This window comes from Molothrus aeneus, chromosome 3, assembly GCF_037042795.1.
Source record: "Molothrus aeneus isolate 106 chromosome 3, BPBGC_Maene_1.0, whole genome shotgun sequence".
In the NCBI taxonomy this organism is placed as follows: Eukaryota; Metazoa; Chordata; class Aves; order Passeriformes; family Icteridae; genus Molothrus; species Molothrus aeneus.
This window is the reverse complement of record NC_089648.1, coordinates 790,770-805,865: the sequence shown is the minus strand read 5'-3', so window position 1 is coordinate 805,865 and position 15,096 is coordinate 790,770. Positions and strand designations below refer to the sequence as shown.

General features: G+C 50.1%; 1 protein-coding gene across 1 annotated transcript in view; it reads right to left on the bottom strand.

Annotated features, from left to right (window-relative positions):
- Nucleotides 1-11,542, bottom strand: part of PAK5 (p21 (RAC1) activated kinase 5) — a 195,835-nt gene extending 184,293 nt beyond the window's left edge. The window contains exon 1 of the mRNA XM_066546009.1: nucleotides 11,506-11,542. The gene's annotated coding sequence lies outside the window, so the exon portion shown is untranslated. The remainder of the gene's footprint in view (nucleotides 1-11,505) is intronic.
- Nucleotides 11,543-15,096: the final 3,554 nt, after the last annotated feature.

Here is a 15,096-nt window from a genome sequence, read left to right as displayed (position 1 = left end):
CTATCCCCGAGGATGGCTGGGCTGGGCAGATGTGACCAGAGCATGGTACATCAGCTGCAGGAAAAGGCTGGTGCTTCTGGCAGAGTTCTGACATGGAGACTGGAGCTGAGAGAGCCAGCCACTCTGCTGTTAGAGCCAGCTCCTCAGGCCTCCTCTCTGCAAGAGAGCTCTTCCTCACTGGGGAACTCCTGCTGCATTAAGGTCCAGACAGACCATTTTCTGCTGGCTGCAGTCATCAGGGCCACTGGGAGCAAGTGGAAGAGAACCTGGATGCAAGGGGAAAATCAAACCTGGCCAGCAGCAGGGGCCATCTCCTGCATCAGTTTGGATCATGTACCCATGTTGGTGACTAGCACATGAAAAAGTTGTTTGGCAGGGCAAGTACTGAGGGGGGGACCATCTTCTGTTCCCCTGGGAAATCCTGACTGGCATCATCCTCGTGCCTTCTCATCCCAGCCACAATGGGCTGCAGACTCTCCCAGTCTTCACATGTTGCTCCACACAAAGAAAGGAGAAGAGCTGACTTAACTGGCATTTTGATATCTATCACTCAGTCAGAAAACCCTGTGCTCAGAAAACGTTTTTGTGTGACTGGTCAATTCATTCAGATGCCAATGGCCCAGAGGCAGAAGTGGAGCAAACGGAGGGGCTTGGCTGAGTCAGGATGAATCTTTCAAGACTGTCCTCAAGGGTGGCAGTCAGGATGTATTTAGAGACTCCCCTTGTACATCAGAAGTGGAGTAGGAGAGTCTCTTGCATGAGGCAGTGTCAGCAGCACAGGAAGGTTTTAGGGATGTGAGAGCAGGTGTCACAAGGAGAGTCAAAGGATGAAGCTCCAGAACTTAAATGGCATCAGCAGAAATAAGGGTGTTGAGCACAGAGCTGGAAGTAAGCTGTGAGAGAGGGAAGGAAACTGCTAATGGAGTGGTTATGGAAAAGCTGAGTGATCATTTGGTGGGTGGTTTTAAAGGGGGCCAAGGGATAGTCAGACAGAGAGAGACTTTGGTAATAGAGAGGAAAGCTCTGCTCTCCCAAGAGACAGATCCTTCTGGGAAGCTGAATCAGTTGTGTGCCAGAAAATGTACTGAGAGCAAGGAAATTTGCAGGTAGGAGTTCAAACAGATTACTACTGTGACTCAGTCTCTTGAGATGGGTAACACAAGCAAAAAATAAATCAAAGGGTGAAACCAGTGCAGAAGAGTTAAGCAGACAGAGAGCAGCAACAACAAAGGAAAGGAGAGATGAACTCTGCACATGTACACAACCTAAGGCCAGAGGAGTTGAATGCTAGTGCTGGTTCACAGGCAGGCTGTCATGTAAGCTTAGCCACACTTTGTGATTTGCCTTTGAGGTTCAAACACTTGTGAAGCCTCCAAGGATTGTTTCAGTCTAACAGAAGTACCTCGGGCTGGCTGCTCTTGCTACCTCAGAGTGCTTCGTGTCCTGCTGGATTCCTGCACACCTACTTGCCTGTTCCATCCGTGCCCCACGAGGCAGCCCTCACACACCTACCCAAACACAAACATGCACAGTGAGTCCCTTCGTGCAGTTCCTTGTTCCCAAGGCTCCCCTAAACTCCCTGGAGTTTCCCCAGCCTGCCTCTGCTATGGCTGTTCAAGGAGGAAGATGTGAGCACAGTCTCCTTGTGCTAGCAAACAGGACATTGAGTCATCACTTTGATACCACCACAGCTTCAGTAAAAGGCACAAAATAACATTTATGTGATAAAAATCCCTCTCACCTCTGTCCTCAGATTAATCTTACAGGTGGCCTACATCAGTACATGTGTTTTTCCCAATTTATCAGATATTTTATTAGGTATGTATTTATGACTGAAATACAAGAACCTGCTTTTCCCTCCCCATTTTCAACACATTTGCCATTCATTTGGGTTTTTCTGAAAGGCAACTTGCAACACAAATACTGTTCTAGTCCCAGTAATCTGTGCTCATATGCTAGTGAAAAACAGACAGAAATTCCACCAAGTGGAATTCCTGGGCGACTGTAAGCACAGTGGAGTTAATAAATACACTTACAGCTTAGGACTTTTGAATGGCTCCTGAATAACCAGCTTTATCAATTGTTTGAGACTGAATCCCGGGAAATTAAATTTAGCATTACTACTGCCACAAATCTCTTGCCACAGCTCCAAGGAACACCTCATTTATAACATCAAACCAGGGAAGACTCTCAGTAAGAGGAATTGTATTGATTTAAATGGGCTGGAGGAAGGAGCATTCCCTCATCCCTAAGTAAGGGCTTCACTTCCTGCTCCCAAAATGAACTTGACTGGGGCAAGGCTAAATCATGGTGTGTTGGCATTATAGCCCATGGAGACCTCCTGGAAGAAGGCAGGGGAAAAGAATAAAATAAAGTGGCAGAGTATTTGTTGTGTGTGATATTACAGAAGGATGGGGTTAATAAATCCTCTCCTACTAGCAGCAGTGCCTGTACAGCCCAACAGCTCTCCTGTGGCACAGGGATTGCAGGGAAATCCAACACTCTGGAGCTGCTACAGCCTGTGACATGCTGCTTACAGGGGAAACGGAGCCCAGGGACCCCCAAAGGCAGGGGAGCTGTAGAAACACAGACAACAGTCTATAAAGAGGAATCTGTTGGTTTTGTGCAATGCAGCTCCTAGCTGGTGACTAAGGATGCCAGAAGAAGCCTGGCATATCACAGGGAATTGCTGTTGAGCTGTGCAGCCATTACACAGAACCAACAGAAACATTCACAAGAGCCAGAAGTAGCTTCAAATTGCCTGTTAATTCTGGATGCCTGTCAGCAATTGTTATCTGATGGGCCAGAGTGAGCTGGCATCTTCTACAGAGGAAAAAAAGAAATCAAATCTGTCCATTACTTAAAAGAAATAGCTAAAGAATCATTTCATCATGACTTTCATCCCCTTTGCCTCTTAGCCCCCCTTCACAATGGCTGGTTCCTGCTGGCAGCACTCCCTCTCAGCTTGCTGGAGCTCTTGGCCCTGCTCTTCCCCAGCGCTCACCCTGTCCCAGCCAGGTGTATCTTGACACTGGTGAAGGTGCAGGGCCCCCTCCCAGCTGCCTTGAGCTGCCTGTGAACTGCCAGCAGCTGGGGCATCCCCTCCCAGCCGAGCATTCAGTGCTTTCTCCTGTCACCGTGTGCCTCTGAAAGCTTTAAAGCTTTCCTGGGTGAACAGATTTGAATTTATTGGTAAACAAGGAATATCCACCTCTGACAGTCAAACCTGTGTGTGCTGACAGGCACCATCAGCATTTGAAACACTGATTTGCATCTTTTTGTAAATGAATTTGCTGGGGCTAGGCTTGTGCAGTGTGCTTTTAGTGTGGGAGGAAGCTTTACCTGAATGTAAAAATATTCGGTGAAAATGAATTTCAGAGATGTGTGTTGCTCTGCTTACAAAAACCAATTCTAATGTGACCCTTCAGCAGTCACAGCAGGATCTGAAAACTGCTGAAATATGATCATTTTAAATAAAATGTTCATGGGGTTTGTAATCAAAACTTTTCAACTGACCATTTTCTGTCAGGCTCAGGATAGGGTTGTAAATTAAAAAAAAAAAAACAACCAAACAACAACCTCAAAAAGAAACAAACAAAAGCCAAAACCAAACCCTTTCATGCTTAATATCTCTGTTCTAACATACTTTTGAGACCTAGCATCAATAATTTTCACTAGAATGAATAACAGCAAATCTGTGGGCTTTGGGCAGTTCTGTTTCCTTGACTTTATTTGCATGCTTATCCAGTCAGGGAAGACAAAGAATCGCTCGTGACAGGTCTGACCCATCAGCACCAAACATTCAGCTGCAGGGCTGAATGTAAACTACTGCCTGTTTACAGGGAGTGCTGGCAGCAGTCTCAGGAGCTCGGGAGGGGCTGCATCTCTCCAAACGCTGACACAAGAGTGGGTTTGGTGCAAATCCCCACTGAGGAGTTCTTTTTGCTTTGGTCCTGCTGCTCCCTGGGGAGCCTTGGGGTGCCATTGCACATGTGCTGAGAGCAGGGTAAAGCAAGATCCTTGCTAGACTCCTAGATTTAAAATCCTGCCTGAACCTTCAGAAGAGTTTTCTGAGATGTCATAACCACCATTCAACCCCCCACACCTCCCAGTTCATTTATCTCACACTCTGTGTCTTGGGGCCTGGCTTGGTACCATGTGCAACACACCTGAGAGACTGTCCACAGCCCTGTCCTTGGTTTATCCTCAGCCACTGACATTTTCAGTCTCAAACTCAGCTGCAGCAAGAAGCAGTGGTAAAGAGGTCCTGAGTCCAGTTCAGGTATGGAGCTCCAGACCCAACATCTGCTCGGGAATCTTGTGTTAAGGGGCACTAGAATAACAAACAACAACTAGGCAGGTCAAGCTTCAGTAGCACACCTCATCTCCTGCCTCTCCTTCGTGCTTTGAAGAGCTGCACATTCCCTGCCTGCATCTCCCTTCCTCCTGGTCAGGAGCACTGCCAAGGCCTCCTAAGAGTGTGGAAGGAGGAGAAGGAAGGATGGCACCCTGGCAAACACCATCATGGCACAGCAATGCAAAAAGACCATTCTCCTTGCTTCAGTAGTAAGAAAATGCCTTCTAATTCCAAAAGGCTTACACTACAGCAGCTGAGACATCAGTACTGTTTCACTGGGTTCTCTGCCCAGGGTCCTGACAACATTCAGAAATTTGCCTGGAAGCAATAAACTAAGCCAAAAAAACTACAGCACAAGTGAAAGGCTCAATTGAAAGTCACATCCAAACAGGCAAGACACAGTGCCAAAGCAGTCAGCAGCCTGGTGGATATTTTAGGCTATTTAATCCTTCAAATATATGCCAAGTATCTACCTGCAAGTCCTCAGCAGGCAGCTTTGCTTCAGTGAGGGGTTCACTCCAAAGGAAGGTAGATGCCTTCCTTCCACTGGAGCTTCTAATAACATCAAGTTAAATAATTATTTAATACTAATAAATGCAATACTACACAAATAATTGGATCCCTACCAGTCCTGTTTTGGGGAGGTTCCCCCATCCAAAGAGCTGAATTACTTTGTGAAGGCATCACCCGTGTTTGGGGTCTGTTCCTGGGGGCTGGGGCACAGGGGTGGTTTGCCCACATGCCATGAATAAAAGTCACTGCCAGGGCAAAGATCCCCCCACAAGGCTTTTGCCTCAGCTGAGCAAGAGGGACCCAACATTTTGCACGCTCTATTTTCTTCCCTTGCACTTGGGGCACCGCTGTCAATCTGAGCTGCTTTTCGCCTTCCTTGCGAATATTTATCTGCGACATTTTCCCCATGGGGGCAGCTGACAGGACACGGGTCCTAGTGCAGAGCACAGCCCGAGGACAGAGCTCTGTTTGCGTTCCTCCAAGGGCAGCAGCCGTGCAGGGCCGAGCCCGGCAGTGCCCGGCTGGCGGGGGACAGCCCCCAGCCCCGCGGGCTGCTCTCCATCACTCCAGCAGCCGGCAGGACAGCCCCCAGCCCCGCGGGCTGCTCTCCATCACTCCAGCAGCCGGCGGGACAGCCCCCAGCCCCGCGGGCTGCTCTCCATCACTGGGGGAGCCGGCGGGACAGCCCCCAGCCCCGCGGGCTGCTCTCCATCACTGGGGGAGCCGGCGGGACAGCCCCCAGCCCCGCGGGCTGCTCTCCATCACTCGGGGGAGCCGGCGGGACAGCCCCCAGCCCCGCGGGCTGCTCTCCATCACTCCAGCAGCCGGCGGGACAGCCCCCAGCCCCGCGGGCTGCTCTCCATCACTCGGGGGAGCCGGCGGGACAGTCCCCAGCTCCGCGGGCTGCTCTCCCCATCACTCCAGCAGCCGGCGGGACAGCCCCCAGCTCCGCGGGCTGCTCTCCATCACTCCAGCAGCCGGCGGGACAGCCCCCAGCTCCGCGGGCTGCTCTCCATCACTCCAGCAGCCGGCGGGACAGCCCCCAGCCCCGCGGGCTGCTCTCCATCACTCCCAGGAGGGGTTTCTGCTGTCTCTGGCACTGCTTCAGGGCTTTCGCTGCAGTTTTCTGCCGATCTCTGCTGCCCTCTGCTGATCCGCAGCCGAGGCAGAGAGGAGAACCCTCCTGAGGAACCAAAGCCTCGGTCTTGTGCAGCAAAATCTCACTCTCAGCCTCATTAAAACCCCAGCGCAGCACAGCTGCTTTTTCTTCTTTGTCCCCAACACGAACCCTAAAGTCACTCGGTGAAAGATTTCTTGTCTAATAACACCACAGGGAATTCACTGAGAAGCTAATTCATCCTTATTACCTCATGTCAGGTAAATACTGGTTTAATCAATTTACAGAGTTCAGTATAAATTAAAAAAAAAAAAAGTAAGATGAGGGTTAAAGACACTTGAATTTCTCTTTGTATCAGGAGCTGTTCTGAGAAACTTAGCCCTGCCCCATCCACTGCTGCTTACAACCCCACATTTCGATCAGACATCAATTTTCCATCACCAACTCAGGGAAAGGGGCTACCACTCAGAGGGTCTTGCCCAGACCTTGTGCACAGCTCTGGGGAAAAACCCAAGGGAGGATATTCTCTGATCCCTGCCAGATGCAATTTCCAAATAAGTTAAGACAAAAGCTGCCTTTCTCATGGAGATAAATGCTGTGGCAAGCGACCAGGGATGGACCCAGACTGCTGCATATTCCAACAGGCTTCATTTTCTCCCGAGCTCTGCTGTTCCCATCACCTGCTGCAAAACAGATTTTTAAATCACTCACAGACTGCTCTGCCTCTGCTGCATGCTCTCAGACCAGCTGAGAGGAGAGGGCAATCCCCTTAGGCAGGCTCCTGGCTGAAGAGGCAGCTCTGCTTCAAGCCTGCTCCTCCACTGCCTCTCAGCATCCTCCTGGACAATTTCCACGGCTCAGTGCTGCTCCGCAGGGCCCAGAGGGAAATGCTTCCCTAAAGCACCTGCCAGAGAGCTGAAAACTGCCAGCAGGCTATTCCTATGGCACTTCACTCGGTCACGGTAGGGAGGCAATGCAGCCCTGTGGATAACTCACCGACCCAGAAACCCAGCCCCTGTTTCTCTGCTGCGTCTCTAGGAACGAGCGCTCCCTTCCTCCATGCTTGAATTGCCGCCTCTGCAAAGAGAGGGCATCCTTTCCCCCGTAAAGCAGCGTGAGAGCTGTTGGTAACAAGATTTATGATTATTGAGGAGTTATTGAGTACAGCTTTTAGATCCCGCTCCATTGATTTTGCCTCACAGACTCGGTGGCTCCTGCCGCCATTACCGGTGAACTCACACCGGCCCTCCGGTACCTCCTGGCCGTGGTGGTTGTGCAGGAGGATCCTGGCACTCAGAGCTGCTCAGAGAGCCATGGTCACAGGGCATTTACAGGCCAAACTAGAGCTTGGATATAACCTTGTTTCTTTCTTGTTGTATCACCCCCTTGGAGGGGGTGCTTGCAACAAGCATAAACCACAACCACCAGTGTCGTGTTTAACTCATGTGATGCTTAAGAGGGTGAAACAGCTTTCTCTGATAAGCCCTGTGAAAAGTAAACAGTGAATGTAGATCCTAAAGCAGGCTGCTCCTCATCAGTCCTGCTGCTTCTATGGCTTGTGGCCAGTTCAACAGCCCTTGTGAACTCTGCTGCCCTGTGCTGTCCTGCTCTGCAGTCCCAGGGAAGCGATGAGTTATGCACTGGAGGGTTTCTCTGAGCTGATGCCTATTTTGATCCATAATGAGTCATTTTAAACAACTGTGCTGCAGGGCAAAGGGAGGTGCCTTGTCCAGGTCACAGTGTCTGGGTTTAGGTGAGGAGGTAGGTTAATAGCAGGTAAATGCACCTTCTGCCTCCAAGGCAGTCCTAGGCTGCATTATTTGGAAGCAATTTTCCTTCACTATTTGACTCAGTGGGATTAACAACTAATAATTAAAAAAATTAAAAAGCAAGCCAATGTGTCAGAAACAGACTGCCTGATCATCCTTTGCGTGTGGATGTGTCTGAGCACACAAGGGACCAAGGGCCTGAGTCACTGAAGGGGAAGGTCTCAGGAAGCCCATGTCAACATCAAATCATTCAGCAGCACTTCTGCTTTGTTTATGCAGTTGTCATTTGGCCACAGTCACAAAACCAAGTCTCCCTTCAAGTAGCTGAGCTGCCAGTTTGTGGTTCACTATGAAACAGCACAAACCCAGGGTGAGTGCTACCTGTGCTTTGCCTCCCGTGTGCCCCATAGCTGAATTAAACCAGGTAAGTTGGGAGACAATGCTGCAGGATTTTCCATTTCCTAATCCTAGCAGAGACAGCAAGCCACCCCCAAACAGATCATCCTACCCTACCATTGCTTTGAAACCCAAATCAAAACCCAGGCAGGAGGTCAGTACTCCATTCTAGACGCCAAAGCCAGGTTTTCATTCAAACACTTTTGTTTTACTCCAAATCCCATTCAAAAAGCCACACTGGACAGACAGTGTCTGCAGACAGGAGACATGAAAAATGCCATGAGGGGAGGTTGTGGCCATTGGAGCCTCTCTACATCACCTCTGGGGCCTTTGGTGTTCAAGATGCAAATAATCATCACTGAACTGCACTGACAGATTTGGATTTTCATTTACTTGGAGAGAATGGCCAGTCGTTAATAAGGTAATTAAAGGTCCTCTTTAATAACCCAGCACAAGACACTTTCTGTCTCCTGGCTAGTGCCCAGTGTGACCAAGTTCAGCTAAACACGCTGACAATGAGCATCCATTTTCCCTCCCGTTTATTGCCCAGGTTTTAAAGCAGTGTGCTGCTGCTGCAGGGATGCTCCCGGGAGCTCAGAGCTGCTGGGGCTGGCTCCCAGCTCGGCTCGCTGCGCTCTGCCGGCGCTCGGGGAGCCCTTCCCGGCCGCCCGTCCGTCTGTCCAGCGGGAGATGGCAGCTTCCGCCCCGGACTGCGGCAGCGCCCGGAGCCAGGTGCGAGCCAGCCTGGCCGGAACCCTGTCAAAGGCTGGGCTTGGAGCCGCTCCAGCAGCGCTCCTTGCGCTGCGCTAATTAATCTATCACAGGGCTGTCGGGAGCGCACGCTCATTGCCCGCCGGCCGCTGGAGAGGGGCTGGGGAAGCTGGGATGCTGGAGCTGCTTGCTTTATTTAACTCCAGATCTTTTTGCCTCCCTACGGCAGCAGCTTTCTGCCAGTTCCTCTCTAACGCTCTCTGTCACAGCCCCGGGCATCACAACAACTTTGATTTCTTAAAGACAGACACAAACTACATTTGTGCTGAATTATTTTTACCCATAGATATCACAGATGTGAAGACAGTACAAGGAGTGAGAATGTTTTAACAAAACCAACCTGCCACACCTCAGCCCTGGCATTTTAAGATGCCTATGAATAATCTGGAGATTTCAGGTCAGCCAAAAGGCTGTTAAATTGTATGAGCATCTCTTCTGAATTTCTAGTATAGCTGGATGACAAAAGCACAGTGGCCTCTCCCCTGCTGTTATCTTTGCTGGAAAAAAGTCTCTCACTTTCTGCTACCTGCTGTCATCCTTCTTTTGGCTTTGCTTTATCCTCATGCCCTCTGCTTCATAACAACTGAAATCTGTGTGGCCTGCCTTGTTTCATCTCTTTTCTGCATATCTCCAAGCCTGCCCCTTCCCAAACAGGCGCCACACTGGTTTTCTCCTCTGCTCTAAGTGGTGTTTCTGCTACATCACTTCCAGCTCCGTGTGCTTCTCCCTCTTGCATCTGCCTCCTCCTCCCCACAGTTATCTTCTTTTTTTGGCCCTCCCTTCACTAAAACAGGCAATATTCCTACACTGGAGGAAGTGCTCAGCACAGTCCTTGGGCAGGGTTTTGAATTCCCATTGCTCACAGAGTCTCCTTCAGTTACCCAAAAGGGAGCTAAGCAGATAAGTTTTCAGCTGCCAGAGAGCAAAATTCCTCAGGAGGATTCTCTATTTCTGTCGAGAGCTTCTCCATTGCTACAACCACATACCCAGATCATATATCCTAATATTTTTCCATGGGAAAAGACAAGTCAGCCAGAACCTTGTGACTTTCAAAAAGCAATCACTTATTATCTCACTGTTGCAACCAGGAATGCCTCGAGGAAACTTGTACTGCTGAATGCAGCCAGGGCACCAACAAAGATTTCTTGTTGGCAGGATTAAAATCTGCACTCATGCTGCCAAAATGCAAATGCCACTGTGAGCCAGCTGAGAGCACACTGCAGTTCCAACCCTTTAAATAATCCAGATGTGTGACTGACTGGTGTAGCTCACTCTGTGTGTTGGGTTCCCAGCTGCAGGTCAGAGCAGCAGGACGTGCCTGGAGCGTGTGTCAACACCAACCTACGCATGGTTAGCAGGGGCTGCTGGCACACAGGAGGAAGCAGGTTTGGCAATTGCCACCAGGCTGTATTTCTGAAAAGCCAAACACCACAGACAGCATTTCCCTGGGGAGTTCAGGAGCTCTGATCCGTACAGCTCCACAAAGCACAGGGGGCAGCAAAGCCAGCCATCACTGCTGGTGTAAGGTGCTACAGCCACTCTGAGCCACAGCTCCTCTTCCCCAGCCCTGGGTTTGACCATGCTCTGCAGACATGAGGGAGACAATGCTCCAAGGCCAAAACATCAGCACAGAGTGAAATGATCTTGGCTTCCTGCTTCCAAGGAAGCTCAAGACTCCCACCTTAGTAGGAGTGGTGGCTCCCAAAGCCCTGTGATCTGCAGGACCAGACCAGCTCCATTCAAGCTGGTTGGATTTGGCCCCTCCTGCTCTCACTTGCCAGGATCTGTCCCCACTCTGAGCCCAGCACAAGAGGACAAGGACACTCAGCTCTGGGAGATCAAGTCACCCCTGTGGCCAGCACGGTGCAGGTGCCAGGCTGGGCGGGTGGCAGAGTGTGGAAAACCACACACAAGGACTTGGCAAGCCATGAGAGCACAGCAGCTTTAGATGGAAATTGCAACCCTCCCTTGCAGTGGAAGGATATGTGCCATGAGCATTTTCCAGAGCCCTGGATCTCCACCCTTCTGCACTGACACACTCTCCAGCACATGCTGCCACAGGGGAAGGTGCACCCCTGCAACCATGCCCCAGCTCCACCTCCCTTTGAAGGTGTGGTCCCAAGGATGACAAGGATAACAGACATCTCCAAACTGCCTGGCTTAGATCAGACTCTGTTTGCCCAACTACATACTGTGAAAAGGTACCGAGAAAATCCCTTCTGGAGATTGGCTGCAAACTGCCATGTACATCATCTACATTTACATATACGTGTAAAAGCTTAATATATATGTAAACTATATTTTTATACAAACATATGTTAAAGCCTTTGGTAGGGTTGAATGATCCCCACAGGCTGAGCTATTTGAATTTCTCAGGGAAAGACTTAAGCTTAACATCCTTAGTGCAGCCTAAGATAATTATATGAAAAAAAAATTAATATTTTTCAATAGTTGAAATTCTTAAGGCCTTAATCAGGTTAGAGGGATTTAGAAGTAAGATCAATATCTCATCACACGGAATATAGAACTGGCTTTTTTCTAACTGCCTACAATAATGATTTGAAAAGGAAAGAAAATCCTACCATTTTAGCAGACTTCTCCAAGTCCACATGAGACACAGTGTGCCACCCTTCTAGTTTCCAAAGCTCTGTGGCATTCCAAGGCATTCCTGCAGAAAAGAGATGTATTTTTATGGCAATCGTTTTGACACCTTTGACATTGTTTTGTAACTACCTTGGATCCCAATGTGCTTCACAAGGCTGCAGGGAGAGGTGAGGGCTGACGAGTCTAAATTTAAGGAGCAGGAAACCTGACTCACTGCTGGCACTGCCAGGGGCTCCCTGCAGGAGCGGGTAAATCACCCGGGGTGGTGTCTGCAGCACCCAGCCTCGGCCTGGAGCCCTTCTCCCTGCAGCCATCAGCTTCAGGAGACATTTCCCGGGAGCAGGAGAGGATGAGAAAGCTGGCAGCATCCCTGAGTGCCTCCATCAGCTGCTGCAGCGTGTCCTCACCCACCTTCCATCGCCACACAAAGAAGGGTGACCCAGCCTGTGGGTGCCAGGCTGACCAAAGATCCGTGTGACTGTTGTGTGGGCAGGCCAAACCTAAACTTTGTGCTTTGCTTTAGGCAACCTCTTCTAAATAACAGTGAAAACTAACCCTTCAAAACAGGCAAATAGCCTTTTCAACCACTATTAAAAACCTGGGGGTGTTTTTAGTTTCTGCTCCAAGCATTCTACATTTCTAATGGTAAACTAGGAAAGGGGAGAGTATATAGAGATACCTGGGTTTGGATAAAAAGCTGTATTCAATTTTCAGAGATCCAGGTGTTGTTTAATAACCTCTGAAAATGTGTTACTGTTGAAAATGGAAACATTTTGATGACCATTGTAAAAAGACCATGAGAAACCTAGAGATGCCTTTTCTCTGGCCTTGCCCTCAGCTGGGACAATCCCTGACTGCCTGGGACCACGAGAGCTGTGGAGCATCACCCTACAAGCAGCCACAAGAGCCTCTGGGTCAATGCAGGTCTCAGTGGCAGTGTTTGTATCTGACAAATTCTCTGCTCATGACACCCACGTGTCGTGGTGACCCTTTCTTTGCTATGCTACGAGCAGCAATCAGAGAGGCCTTTCTGGAGGGAGGAAACTGTGGTGAGTGAGGATAACATCTGCAAGGTGATGCTGCTGCTAAGATTTCCACACTGTGACTTCTGCCACATGCAGAGCCAGCAGAGCTCCTTGGAGACAGACTCCTCCAAAGCCATCTGCTTGTGAGGGTGATACCTCACACACCTCGGAGGGAACAAGCAGAAATCCAGCACAGCTCCCCTGCCCCCCTGGCTGACAACCCGGAGCCCAGAAAGGCTAAGCCCAGCCAAGGAATTAAATATCATGCTGGAAGACCAAAGCTCTCCCTCCCCGGAAAGAGAAGGTAAATATCTCTAGCATTTACAGTACCAAAGTTATATTGGAGAAGGCTCCCCCAGAGACACTGATTCAAAGGAAAGGGTTGCTGGGGTTTTGGCTAGCACGTGGATTTAGTCCCAGCTGCCAAGCCATGTCCTGAGGACAGAAGGGCCTGGGACAGCCAGGGTCACACAGCCCCCCAGCTGCCTGGCTGAGGAGCAGCAGAACATTAGAAAGAGCTGGAGGGGAAAATAATAGAGAAGGATAAAAATAAAAATACTCAAACTCCATCTTGTCGTTAATATATATTAAAAAAGTACTCTACCACCATTTTGTCCTTAACGAAACAGGACCAGGTTACAATTTGGGGGTGCAGCCCTGCTCTATCAAGCCCACCACTCTCCTGCTGCCAAATCCCTGACATAGACACATAGACACCATCTACTGGAACAGCCCTGAGGCACGGGGCCTCGCCACCCCAGAACAGGGACTTCCTTGGGAACATCAGCTTTGCTACAGAAACAGGTGATGGCTGGTGTGCATTCATGCTTCCTGGCTGTCAGGAAGCCAGGCCTGTCCCACAGTTTGGCTGAGCATTGGAGCTGGAAGCAGGAATAAACTGAGGCTGAAATGATGCTGCTGGTAACAGTAAGGAAAGCAACAATTTTGCCCTCACTAGCTACATCCCCAGTGCTCTGCTACCCTGTTTTGCTGTTGCTCCAGGCCCTGTGAGGGTTTAAACCCCTGTGGGCTACCATGGAGCTGCAGCACTGAGCAGCAGACCCGTTTTTCCCAGGGTGCTCCTGACTCAGTCTCAGGATGCAGCACCAGGCAGCAGAAGCTGCCTTCCCCAGGAACCTTCTCCTCAATATGCAATTCCTGAATCTCTTCAAATAACCAAACTTCAGGAGGAAAGCAAGGAGGAAATGCCTGTGGGATTCACTTTGTTCCTGGGGAAATCCAAGGCAGCAAGGCACAACAAGACAAATCCCTTCCCCGCTAGCAGGGAATTCTGCTCTGTGTGCAGAGCCCTTCCCACGGCACAGCTCGTCCCCAGTGGCTCCGGGAGCAGCTGAGGCTGTGCAGCCTGTCCTGAGACACAGGCAGCACCCCGCCCTGCCCAATGCCTCAGCAGTCCCTTTCACCCTTGCAATGTAGCAGAATGTTTTCAGCTGCCTGATTCACTGCAGTCCTCCGAAATCCAGCCTGCAGATCTCGACAGCTCCATCCTCCTCTAGGGCAGGGACTGCCTGCTGTTCCCAGCACTGTATCTGCACTTCTGGATTTCAGCCTTGGAAGAAGCTCAGGACAGTCTGAACCAGGAGACGTCTCCCACCAAAAACGGGGAGCAGCAGCCTCAGACTCTGTTTGCATCCCCAGTTCCCAGTGCTGGAGCAGAGAACAATCCCTTCTCCATCCTCTTTTGCCCTGGAGTGCTGGCTGCAGGGGTGGTGGTGAAGCAGCACGGCAGGGGAGGCCCTCAGGGCGGTCACCAGAATGGCATTCCCACCAGCATGGGCAGAGAAAGGAAGGGAAAATAGGTACTTTCATTCTGTTGTGCAAACAAAGACTTCCTAGATTTAGAGCTTCTTGACCCATCTCACTCCTTGGACCCACTCCAGAGCTTTCAGCCTGTCTTTGAGAGCTGGAGTCCAGCTCAACCCATCTCCAATATCCCTCATTTTTGATGGCTTCTCATCATGTCCCAGTTCATCCTACATTGTGTAGAAAGCAGTGGATCCCTTGACAAACACACACACCCCCATCCCCAGCTCTGCCTTCCCCTTCTGCCCCTCAGCACACCTGGTCAGCAAAGGGGCCCTCTGAGTTGCCCTGTTTGGAATGGAAGCATTTGATTTGTGTCTCATTTTGCTGGAGAACAGAGTATAGATTCTTTCTCATTGCCAACCACCCCCTCAGCCTTCCCCAGGGGATATTCCTGTCCCCTGAGCCTGCTCTGTGCAGTGAACCCTCAGACACCAGCAGCAGCCTGAGCATTTGTCATCATTAACATGATTTCCTGGGGACTGGAGAGGGAAGGTAACCCAGACCACCAAACACAGCTCTGAAATGATGAATCAGAAAAACAGGCACTCATTAAACATCTCAGTTCTCACTGTAACAGCCTCCTTTAAATCAAAAAACAGCTCTTAGAGACTATACCTTGCCTTCCTCTCCATCCATAGTGAGCCAAAGAGCCTACAAGTACTGACCAGGGCTGGATTCAGAGAAACTGAAGAATTTGCCTTGAAAGCTGCCCCCCTT